The following is an 11,760-nucleotide window of genomic DNA, read 5'->3' as shown; positions in this document are numbered from 1 at the left end:
TCTGTCCTCAGCCCTTATGGTTTAGGCAAAATTATGAGTCCCCCAAAATGGACTCCTAGGGCCTCTGGCAGAGGATTTTTCTGCTTGTATTTCGCATATGATAAATAAATCAAAACAGGCTACTTGCTAATAAAAACCAACACTAAGCAAAAAGAGCCTACCTTCATAGACAAAAAGGCTTGGCATGCAGCACTCTGTCAGGCTGCAGTTGTTTGTTTCAGGCCTGAGGAACACCTCATCTCAACCTAGTCTTAAGAATCTACTTGCTAAGTTTTGCAGGTGTGGCTGGTGTAGGACTCTACATGACCAAGAAGTCCCAGTGTATCAGCAAGAAGCCTGAAGCAATATATGTGTGACAACCTCTTGAACATTGAATAAATGATAAGAACACTTTTAGGACACATACATCACACAGCCCCCTCATTCTTGGTTTTTGGGTTTTTCTGACTAGTCAGAATGGCTGATAAGAATGCAGTGCTGAAATTTCAAAAGTTATGTTTGAAGTATAATACCCTTTGCAGACAGAAAACGTCTTCCATCTTTAATCTATTTCTTATGATGAAAATAAAAATGGAAGTCCCAACACGCCACAGTCCTTTTAACTGGATTGTATTCCCCTAGGGCTAGAGCTTTATGTATTTCTTAGATATAAACAAAGGAAAACACTTCAAGTATTTTAAAAAATGTGTTTTGGAGGTCAAAAGACCACTACTAAAGAGCAGCCTGTCAGTGTATGCAATAAGATTAGACCATTGATTCGTCATGGCCTTTGCTATTACTCTCAGACCACATGGAATGGAATACAACTGTCAAATCTTTCAGCCTCCAAACTCCTCCAAACCACAGATATTTCAGAGAAAAGGTATTGTAGGCTCTGTCTAGTATTGAGTGAAGAATTATCCACATCCAAAATCTGCTAATGCAGTTAATTCTGCTAATCTAATGAAATATTTGAAACATTTGAAATATTTTAGTTGCACACATGACAAAGTTTTGTCAGGAATATACTGTCCACTACTCTGGCCATTTCATAGGGGACCTCTGTCCATGGTGCCAGACCAGGCACTTTCTTACTCCCTATCTGCTACATAAATGGCACAATAGAAGATCCAAAAACAAGCATACTTCGGGAAAAAGCATCTGAAGAGTCTGAAAGAGACAGTTTAAGGTGTCTAACTCCCTGGATGACTCAATGAAAAATCAAATTGCAGCAATTCATCCTTTTTCTAAAACAAAGGCCGAAGAATGTTATCCATTTAACCCCACATATGGAGGATGTGGCTTTGGTCCCAAAAGTCTACAATATAGTAGATGACAGCAAAGGCACAATGGCAGAAAGCATGCAACAAGAGTAGAATGAGACAGCAAGAAAGCATTGTTTTCTTCAAATATCCTCTCTGTGGTTTTTTCCTTCTGGATTAACCCCCATGCTGAAGAAAGTATTTAAAGAAGAATAAGTTAAATCTATTAGCATTAAATAGTTAGAAAATGAAGCCCAGTAATCTCAGAAGTTTGGAGGGTTTTTTGTATAAAACTCAACCTAGCAGACCAGTACCTTTTAAATTAACCTTTTCTGAAAAATACTCTTGAAAAGACAAGTAAATTTGAAACACAATGTAAGGCATCTAAACAAGAAGCCCATTTGCAAAGATGCCATCCCTTCCTTTTCTGTAAAAGTTATTGAGTCCTTACAAACTGCATTATAGCTCCATCTGTAGGAAGTCTGGACATAAATAATTTTGTGAGTCAGTAAATATGCATAGGTATATATCTGTCAGCCTTGTGGTTTCTTGTACCAGAAAGTGATTTCTTGTGTTTGTTTCAGAAGGAAAAGGGGTGAAAAGGAAGGCAAGGTGAAAAAACCCAAACAAACTCTAAAGTAAGATCATAAACTCTGTCTTCATCTAAGTTCACTGAAATGGTTTATATTACTCAAACGTTAGAAAAAACCTTTTTGTAAGATACAGGTTTGCAATGTGATTAGAAAACACTTTTCAAAGTTTAGTTCCTGCACCTCAAGCACTTGAACTTTCTTTGAAGTTAGCCCAACTGCAAGAAGCATTGGGAGAAGCACTCAGGGAACTACAGGCCTGTAAGCTTCATCTTGGTGCTGGGGAAGGTCATGGAGCAGATTTTCTGGAGGACTATCACATGGCACATACAGGACAGCCAGGGTATCAGGCTTAGTCAGCAGGGGTTTATGAAAGTCAGGTCCTGCTTGACCAACGTGATCTCCTTCTAAGACAAGGTGGCCCACTTAGTGGATGAGAAGGGCTTTGGGTGCTGTCTGCTTGGACTTCAGTAAATCCTTCAACAGCATCTCCCTCAGCATCTTCCTGGAGAAACTGGCTCCTCGCAGCTTGGATTGGGGGTGCTGGTTGCTGTGTTAAAAACTTGCTGGATGTCCAGGCCCAGATAGTGGTGGTGGATGGGGATATATCCAGCTGGTGGTCAGTCCCAAGTGGTGTTCACTAAAGGCCCAATGTTGGGGCCATATGTGCTTAATATCTTTATCGATAATCTGGATAAGGGGATCTGATCTTTCAATCAGATGACACCAAGTTGGGTGGGAGTGTTGATCTGCTGGAGAGTCAGAAAACTTAGCAGAGGGGTTTGGACAGACTGGATTGATGGATTAAGGCTCAACAAGGCCACTTGCTGTGTCCTGTCCTTGGTCACAACAACCCCATGCAGGACTGTTGGCTTGGGCAGAGTGTCTGGGAAGCTGCCCAGTGGAAAAGGGTCTGGGGATGCTGAACATGACCCAGCAGTGTGCTCAGGTGACCAAGAAGGCATCAGCGATAGTATGGCCAGGAGGACCAGGGCAGTGATTATGCCCCTACACTTGGCACTGGCAAGGCTGCACCTTGAATTCTGTGTTGTCCAGTTCTGGGCCCCTCATGACAGGAAGGCCATTGAGGTGCTGGAGTGTGCCTGAAAAATTACTGGAGCTGGTGAAGGGTCTTGAGCACAAGTTGTGATGAACAGCTTAAGGAGCTGGAACTGTTTAGCCTAGAGAAAAGGAGGCTCAGTGTGATTTTGTTGCTCTCTACAGTGACCTAAAAGGAGGATGTAGTGAGATGGGGATCAGTCTCTTCTCTTCTTATCAAGTGATAAGACAAGAGGAAATGGCCTCAAATTGTGCCAGGGGAATTCTAGACTGGATACTTGATCTAAAATTATATGCAAACTATGTAAAACAATACTCCATTTTTTTATCCCTGAGATACATTAATTCCAAAACAAAGAGAGTGAAGTCAAGCATGGAACCATGTAGCATTTTCTGGCTACCCTGAGAAAATGGCCACACCCACTTTAGTTGATGTACAAGAATGACTTCTGTGCTTATATAAGATTGTTTTCTTGGCATGAACAGTGCTGTTTTACTGCAGATTCATATATTTTGTATTTTTTCAGCTAAATGTGGAGGTGAGTTTACTATATTTTTTAGTAGAAAACAACATATTACCAGTAAAAGTTGATCTCAGAATTTGAGTTTAGCAGTGCAGATCTGTACTGCAGAAATGAGAAACTAAAAATCATTGGGCACTTTTTCCCTGAATACTATAAGAATTCTTTTTCCTCTGTGGCAAGTATTTGACTCAACCTCCTCATATTTGATTGTTTAGCTGTGAAATGCTTTGCTGTCCTCTGTATATGCTGCAATATGTTACTGATTAGGTAGCAGACATGCCATGACGGAAGTATTGTTACTGTTAAGTAAAATATTTGAAGAAAATTACTTAGCAACAACTTCACACAGTTTACAGTATATTTGTTCCTGAGATACAGGTTTATCCTGTCACTTGTTTTCCACTAGTATGTTATGACACAGATGTTTCTGTAGCATACTGTAGTTTGTTTTGCATTTGCAATCTACAGTGTCTGACAACAATTTGAAAATGCTTCTAGCATTTTCCCCAGTGTCTTGGTTTGCTTCTAATGAGAATCTCAAAGGCATAAGATCTGTTTCCTTTCTGATTGCAATGTGAATAGCACATTAATATCAATCCTGATCCCTGAGAATACTGTAATCTACATTTACCCTGCAGAAAACTCCATCTAGTGAACAAGATTAAAGTAATTGATTTCTCAGGTATAATAATTTCTTACAATCTATGAAATGAGATCAGATTGTCAAATGTGACATATTTAACAAATTGTAAGCCAGGAGATTTTGACAGTCTTCTACAGAATGTATCCTTTAAAGACTTCTGGTAACAATGAATTCTGGAAGATCCAATGAGACCTGCATGGTGGTTCACAGGATGAATTATTATTCAGCTATGTGAAGTCTATACTTTGGATCTTTTATTGGATATTGGATCATATGTATTGCAGTCTTCCAAGTAATTTGGCAAAGTAGGTATGATTATATTATCTACTAATCTCCTCTTGTAATTCTCAAATCTTTGAGCCAATTTTAACTGAAAGGAGTCTTTGACAAGTCTTGTCAGAAGTTTTGGATGATTATACATTCAGCCTCTTGCTAAAAACAGGACCAATTTCACATTAGAATTTCAACAGAGAAGCTTGAAGAATTTCAACCTCAAAGTCTAATTTCAGGTTATAAGCTTGGCATTTTGTCCAGTCAAGTTTTAAAAATACTGAAAAAAGTTATTATCCATTTCCTAAAAAAATCTCTTGTTATAATTACATTTCTAAAATGTAATAAAACCTGTCTTCTGGGTAGAGAGGTCAATAAAAGTGTCATTGTCAAAGAAAAGGCACATAGAAGGCAGTTAGTACACATTTTCCTTGATTTTCTCTAGTTAGCTACTCAACTCATGGCTGAGGTTTTTATGGCACACAGAGAAACTGGCAAGAAGGAAACTCATGAACACACCAAGGATAAAAAATAAACTTCGTTAACTTCCTGTTTCCAGAATGTATTGAAAAATTAATATACACATGATGGTAAGCAGAATTTTTATTTTTAAACTATTTTTTTCACCTACATAATGTAGTTTCACTTCCTGAACAGCATTTTACATTAGAGCTTTAAAATGCTATATGTAACTAGCCCAGATTAAGAAATCTTATTTGCAAACCTGTTTCAAATAAATGTAAACCACTTAGATGCATTTTAGGCAAAATGCAGTTTGTTTTGGAAGGCTGAAATCCAATTGGCAGGTCTGTTATGTACTGCCTAATCCTGAAATTCTTTCACGAGTCAGAGAATGTACTTGATGTAGTATAGGTTTTTAGAAATGCACAAGAGTAAAAAAGTATCAAACATTAGAGAGTTAATATCAGTGTCTCAAATAAGGTTGTAACACTCTTAATTCTGCACATTCCCACAGAGGGGGACTAGAAATACAGTCAACACTGATGTACTCAGACTTCAGTATTAAAAACCTCAATTTATGAGTCAACAACATGGAAGATAAATGGCAAAAAATGGCCATTTGTACTATTTATGGTTTTCATTTGAAATAAAAACATTCTAAATATAATATATTCTTATAGTAACTGAGTGATTTTAGACTTCTGGGCCTTTTAATGACCCAATGTAATAAGAAAATACATGTTTTATTGGGTGGGTGGATGTCATGTCAGTTGTCTAGCAATGGAAGACAAAAGCCTTTTTTATGGAGTTTTACTTAAACATTTTATTGCACTTTATCAGATACAGAAATAAAATCTCTCTTATATTATTTTATACAATTTTGTACATTACATCAGAGGCAGCAACAAAGCTGAAAATGTCTGCAAAGCAAACAGCTTAGGCAAAATTTGTTTTCCAGATTTTGTTGCTGTTTAAACTGGTATCTAGCCTCTAAGTATTAAAGAAAAACAGCTTTAAATTATAGAAATACATCTCGGTTTAGAGCTAAAGGCTTACATTTTAACCATCCTGAGAAATTGGTTATACATAAGCATGGCAACTGTGGTTTCCAAATACGAGCACTGCATCAAGCTATATTTAGCAATCTAGTACTATATATTCTTGAAAGGGAGAGTGACATCAAAATCACTAAGCATTTCAGAGTTCCAGTAATACAGACTGATTATTTCTTATTTCAGATGCAGAGGTTTTTTTAACTGACAAATTGAATTTTATTTCCTAGTCAACTGTATCTTTCAATGACCGATCATCATCCAGCCCTGAAATAAATGTTACATGATTAAAGTAGTAAAGGTTAAAACATTTAAAACACATGCTGTAGACCTCAGAAATCAAGTCAAGATGTGTAAGGGTATGAATTATTAGAGGACTTATGAAATCCGCCCTGAACAAATTAATTCATCAGTTTAGCCAAAGGTCTGTCAATGAATTCAAGAGCTTTTCAAAAAATGAAACATCTGTTGCATATTTAAAGGTTCTGTCTATATGTAAATGTGTAAATGTTGTAGATTATTCTTTCCAAGGTGGGATATGCAGTTTAAATAAATGTGTTTGGGAGTTATTTTGTAATTGCTGTAATGTCCTTGAGGATCAGAGGCAATTCATGAAGGGTTCCGGCAGCCTTTGAATTCTCAAGCCTTGGGAGTTATTGAGGCAAATTAGATCTTGAGTGAAGCTGAAAGATATATCCATAAATCTGCATAATGACATAATTGTCAAAACAACCTATTACCCCACAAGAGTTAATAGTAGCTTGCCTTTTATTTTTTTTTAAGGAATCAAGATTACATGGCTTTTTAGGAACGAGGTGAAATTCTTTCTGGATTCTGTTTTCATTCCAAGACAACATAATAACCGAGGGTATAATTTGCTCTACAACTAAGTACTGACTAATTACATTCTGTTTCAAAAATAATTTGAGCATCACTCAGCTAAAAGAATCAGATATTCTGTCTTTGTTGTGAAAGGATGGTAGTGCTCCAAAAATTTGCATTGAGCAAAAGTTTAAGCACTTTTTTCTTTGGTGTATTTGTACAAATTTTGTGCTGTAAATGAACACCCCAGATTCTGTAGAAAACTTACTTGATTGTGACAGTTTGTACTAGTTACATAAACTTAATATGCACACAAGTGATATCAATACAGCCACATACTAATTGAGATATTTTCATCCTCCTACATTTTGCCTGAAGTATTCTGAAAAAAACATTTTTTATTCTGAAAAAAACGTTTCAGAATAACATGAATGCAACTGAATTCAAATAGTTTTCATACCATATAGATGGAATGGAACCTCAACTACTTGGTTTAGAAGGTGACTTTGCCTCAGTATCCATGGTGACAACTGCTACTCCGTTTATTTTTATGCTCCCGTACTTGTAGTAGTTGGATGATAAATGTCAAAGTAAGTCTAGTAACAAGACATTTTTCTTAAGCCAGAATCATTCCCTCGCACCTACACATACAAAACTAGGTTAATATATTCTTTAAGAAAAAGAAGATAAAAGACATGCAATGAGTGGCTGGTTCTTGGGAACATTTTGTTCTGATATTTTTTTCCAGTCAATTAAACCTATGACTGCAGATCTGGAGTTTTAGCACATCCATTTTTGGTCAGTCAATGGACCTCCTTTTACATTTAGCCTAGGTAGTTGGTTCATTATACCCAAAGACTCACATGGAGAGAATCAGCCCCCAGGTTCAACCACAACAGACAGATGAATTTGAGAAAAGGCTGGTAAACTGGCAGTAATCTTGAATGTTGTGAGGAGTCCCTGGTGGGCCTGTGTAGAAAGCAGAAGCAATAGAATGCTGCACATTTTAGTATTTTTTTTCTGTCTACATTTGTTAGGTTTGGACATTATGACTTAGCTATTATGGGATGGGGTAAAGTTTGCAATTTTGTGATTTAATTATTTAGCTTTAATTACTGCTACTTCCATTTGAACAGCATTAATTACAAATTAGGAAAGGGTTTCAGTCTGGTTTTGGGCAAGGAACACACCATATGCATGTACACACATATGTACCGGCCAACAGATTGCTCTGAATAATCCCAATTACCAGAGATATTACCTATCAAATACCTAGCAACAATTTTAAGTTACAGGTATACATTAAAAGGTATGCATGGGAACTTAATTTTTTATATAGAATATATTTCTAATAATTCATTTCAATTAAAGTAACTTTCAAGGTACTGGCTTGATAAGTCCTTTGGTGGTTTGGAAATCATATAATGATATTTCTCCTATTTTACTGTCCATTTTATTTATAAGTAAATACTTGAAAAAAATCTACCAGGAGTTTTACTGGTATTATAATCTATTGCCAGTGTCACAAAAGGTTTCATACTTTTTTAACACAAGAGTGTTCATTGGACAGGGGCTGAAAATTTGTCTAAATCAAAGATATACTTTGCAGTGTAGTTATTATCATACTGTGTTATGAAATGTGTTTAAGTTACTGACTTAATACATTTGTTATATTGAGAGCTGATTCAGCAGAAGTAATCTCTGACATACTGGTCCCAGACGTTTGTGGTTTCTGACACCACCAGCAGCCTGATTCCCGTAGTAAAAGAGGTTAACTGACTTCAGAGTTTGAGAAGAATACCCTCAGGGGTACAGAAAAAATATCCCTGCTTTCCACACAAAACCCCAGCATTCATACATGCTTTAGGGGAACTGACTGGTGAATTGTTTGACAAGACCCCAATTTGGCCTGTCTCTAGTTTACATCTCTAGCATATTTGTACACAGCTATACTATTCCCCTAAAAACTGCCACTTCATCAAGCTACCCTACTTTGCTAGACATATAGACAACACAAAGAGGAAACACAGGAAATAACTTTTAAAAAGCACTGGATTCTACTCACAGTATTAGAATATATTTTTTTGTGTTTAAATAGGAGTCCTATTTTCAATGGAGCTCCAGAGTTGCTTTCTAATAAGCTTTTTTGTGTGTATTGTATGTATGTCTTTGCTCGTTTCCTCAAAAGTATAACACATCAGGTTATGGTTCACACAATTAATGATGTAAACTGCTTAAAATAGGTCAGAAAGGAAAAAAAGTTTTATCTTTTAGAAAATCACTGTACAGTTTTTCTTTATTTTTGGATCCTCACAACAGCCTAGCAATTTACAGCTGGCATTCACATTTCCTATATTTTCATTTGGTTAGAGATATTTTGGCTAGGCTTGACCTGATGACTGAGTCAGATAGCTGTTTACAGGTGCTGTATATTACAGGTTTTATGATTTTAGTTATGAAAGATGCATGTTCAAGTCTCCCACACCAGATCACATTTCCATCTCATTCGCTTAGGAGGCTTTAAATGAAGATTTTCTTATCTCTTGAGGATAACTTGCCATGCCATCATACCCACCCCCCCACTCCCCCATTTAGTCTTTTTTCCTTTCTTTCTGTGTGCACTGCTTCTATATCTTTCCCTTCATGTTTTGCTGTCAATCAGACCTCAAAAAATAGTGAAATTAAACCTGAGGAAGCAAGTACTTTTTATTTTTTCCTCAAGGAAAAAAGAGATTACGGGAACCAAACTCAATTGTAATTAAGCATAAAGCATTTCTGTAGCTACTAGTCCTAATAGAAAGATCTGTTCCCTTTCTTATTTGTAAAGTGAAATGTACAACACGCAATAAAAGATTCTCTGAAGAACAATTATGCTGATTTCATTTAACCAGACCCAGAGCACAACTGAGATTGGTCCATGAGCCTTTCAAATGTTCACAGATTTTTCTGAAACATTCAAAACTGCTCTATACAAATACCTGCTGCAAATCCAGTGGAGCTGACAAGTCTCATTATCCAGTTCCCACTCCAGGCAATCATGAAATCTGAGTGTTGCTGACATGATCCATTTATATACAATATTTATTTAAGAACAAAACTTTATATTTTCCTCAAGTCACCCTTTAGCCAGACACTCAAAGGAAATGAATCAATACTTCGTAACACTTGTGGAATCAGTCTCTCAGGTTTATTCAAGCTGAGTAACACATCATCTGGCAGAAAAACTTCAAAGGACAACTTTGCAGCAGTTATAAGAATTATATTACCCTGGCTTCTAAGAGTTAGTAAGAATTAGGACTAGCCAGAGTATTCTTGAAGAAGAATGAGTTAACAATACAAGGAGTATTTGACTCACTGAGTTAAACTCTCAAGGTGTTATCTATTTTTTATGGGTTGTGCACATGTTGAAGAGTGCAACATTTCCAAACATCCTTAGTTAGCATTTTCAGGCTTTTATTTTACAACTGAGGATACAAAAGAGAGGAATGACTTGAATATATTTAAGTTATTAAGAATAATCAGATATTGCATTAAGATGAGAAATATGCATACAGTTAGGTTAGAAATGGTGCCGTATCTTATGGCACTGGGCAACAGGAAAACTGGATTCTATCTAGGCAATCTGCCTGGTGTCTACAGCTCTTAATTTTTAAATAATAGCACAAGCAGTTAGCCAAAACTCAGTTTGACCTACACAATTCCTCAAACACTCAGAGTGACCAAGGGTGGAAGGCCCCAGAGAATATCTAGCTCAACTATGCCAACTCCAAGTGTGGCCACCTTAAGCAGGTTGCTCAGGCCCGTGTCCAGATGAGTTTTGACTCTCTTCAAGGACACGGATTCTACCTCTCTCATCAAACTGTGGCAGTGTTTGGCCACTCCCACAGGCGAAAAGCTTTTCCTTATCTTTAAATGGAATTTCCTGTTTGTTTGCCTCTTGCCCTGGGGACCATTGAGCATCATATGGACCCATCCTTTTAATACCCTCTCATCAAGTGTTTGTGCACAGACAAGATCTCCCAAGACATTTCTCAAGGCTACACAATTCCACCTGCAATCTCTTGAACTTCATGGCCTTGGATTTTCTCCACTATCTTCATGTCTTTCTTCCTGTGGGGAGCCATGAACTGTACACAGCACCTCAGATGTGGTCTAACCTGGGCTGAACAGAGCAGAAGGCCCACCTCCCTTATGCTGCTGAACAATGCTCTTCCTAACATAGCCCAAGACAATGCTGGCCTTTCATGCTGCTGGATGCACTTCTGGTGCATGGACAATTTCATGTCCATCAGGACCCTTAAGCCCCTCTATGCAAAGCTGCTTTCCAACTAGTCAACCTCCAGTCTGTATATAGTGCTCTACAGGGTTATTTGGTGGTGTGGTGTGGTGGCGGTGTGGGACTTTATGAGATTACCACCTACACATTTTGCAGCATGTCACTGCCCTTCTTGCATGGGACCACAAGTATTTGGTTTGTTAACCACTCCTCCTGACTGAGTATCATCTCGAAGCTTGCTGAGGATGTACTCTGCCCCACCATCCAAGTCATTAATGGCCAGTTCTGGTCTCAGTATCAGACTCCAAAATAATCCACTAATAATGGGGCTGCATCTGGACTTTATGTTGCTGATAACACTCCTTTAAATCCAGAAGATCAGCCTGTTTTCAATCACCTCACTGCTCATTTACCTAGTCCATTTTGCATCAGCCTGTATACTGAGGATGTTAGGGGAGAAAACAGTGAAGGCATTGCTGAAATCAAGATAAACAACATACTGCTTTCCTCTAATCCCTAATCCAGTGAATTCCTGAAGACTGGGGTCATGATCCTGCTACTTGATTTGCTTTGTTCCCTTCTCTCAAGATCCTGGACTCCAACATCCCATGGTCTCTACAGACCAGGCAGAGCTCCACATATCCTTGCTGCTGTGTGACATAAAAGGCCAAATCTGCTCCCTGCTGTCCTGACCTGTCTTTCTAAATCCTGCCCATATCTGCCCACTGTGGCATTCAGCTGTATGAGCTATCCTTCCACATCTTTGTGACCCCAAGGAGGCTGTGGCCCTGCAGCTGCACACCAGGGCTCTAATGCCTTTT

The sequence above is a fragment of the Pseudopodoces humilis genome, chromosome 4 (assembly GCF_049639895.1).
Source record: "Pseudopodoces humilis isolate 2021_Gansu_Grassland_sample_001 chromosome 4, ASM4963989v1, whole genome shotgun sequence".
NCBI lineage: Eukaryota > Metazoa > Chordata > Aves > Passeriformes > Paridae > Pseudopodoces > Pseudopodoces humilis.
Note: the sequence above shows the minus strand (reverse complement) of the source record.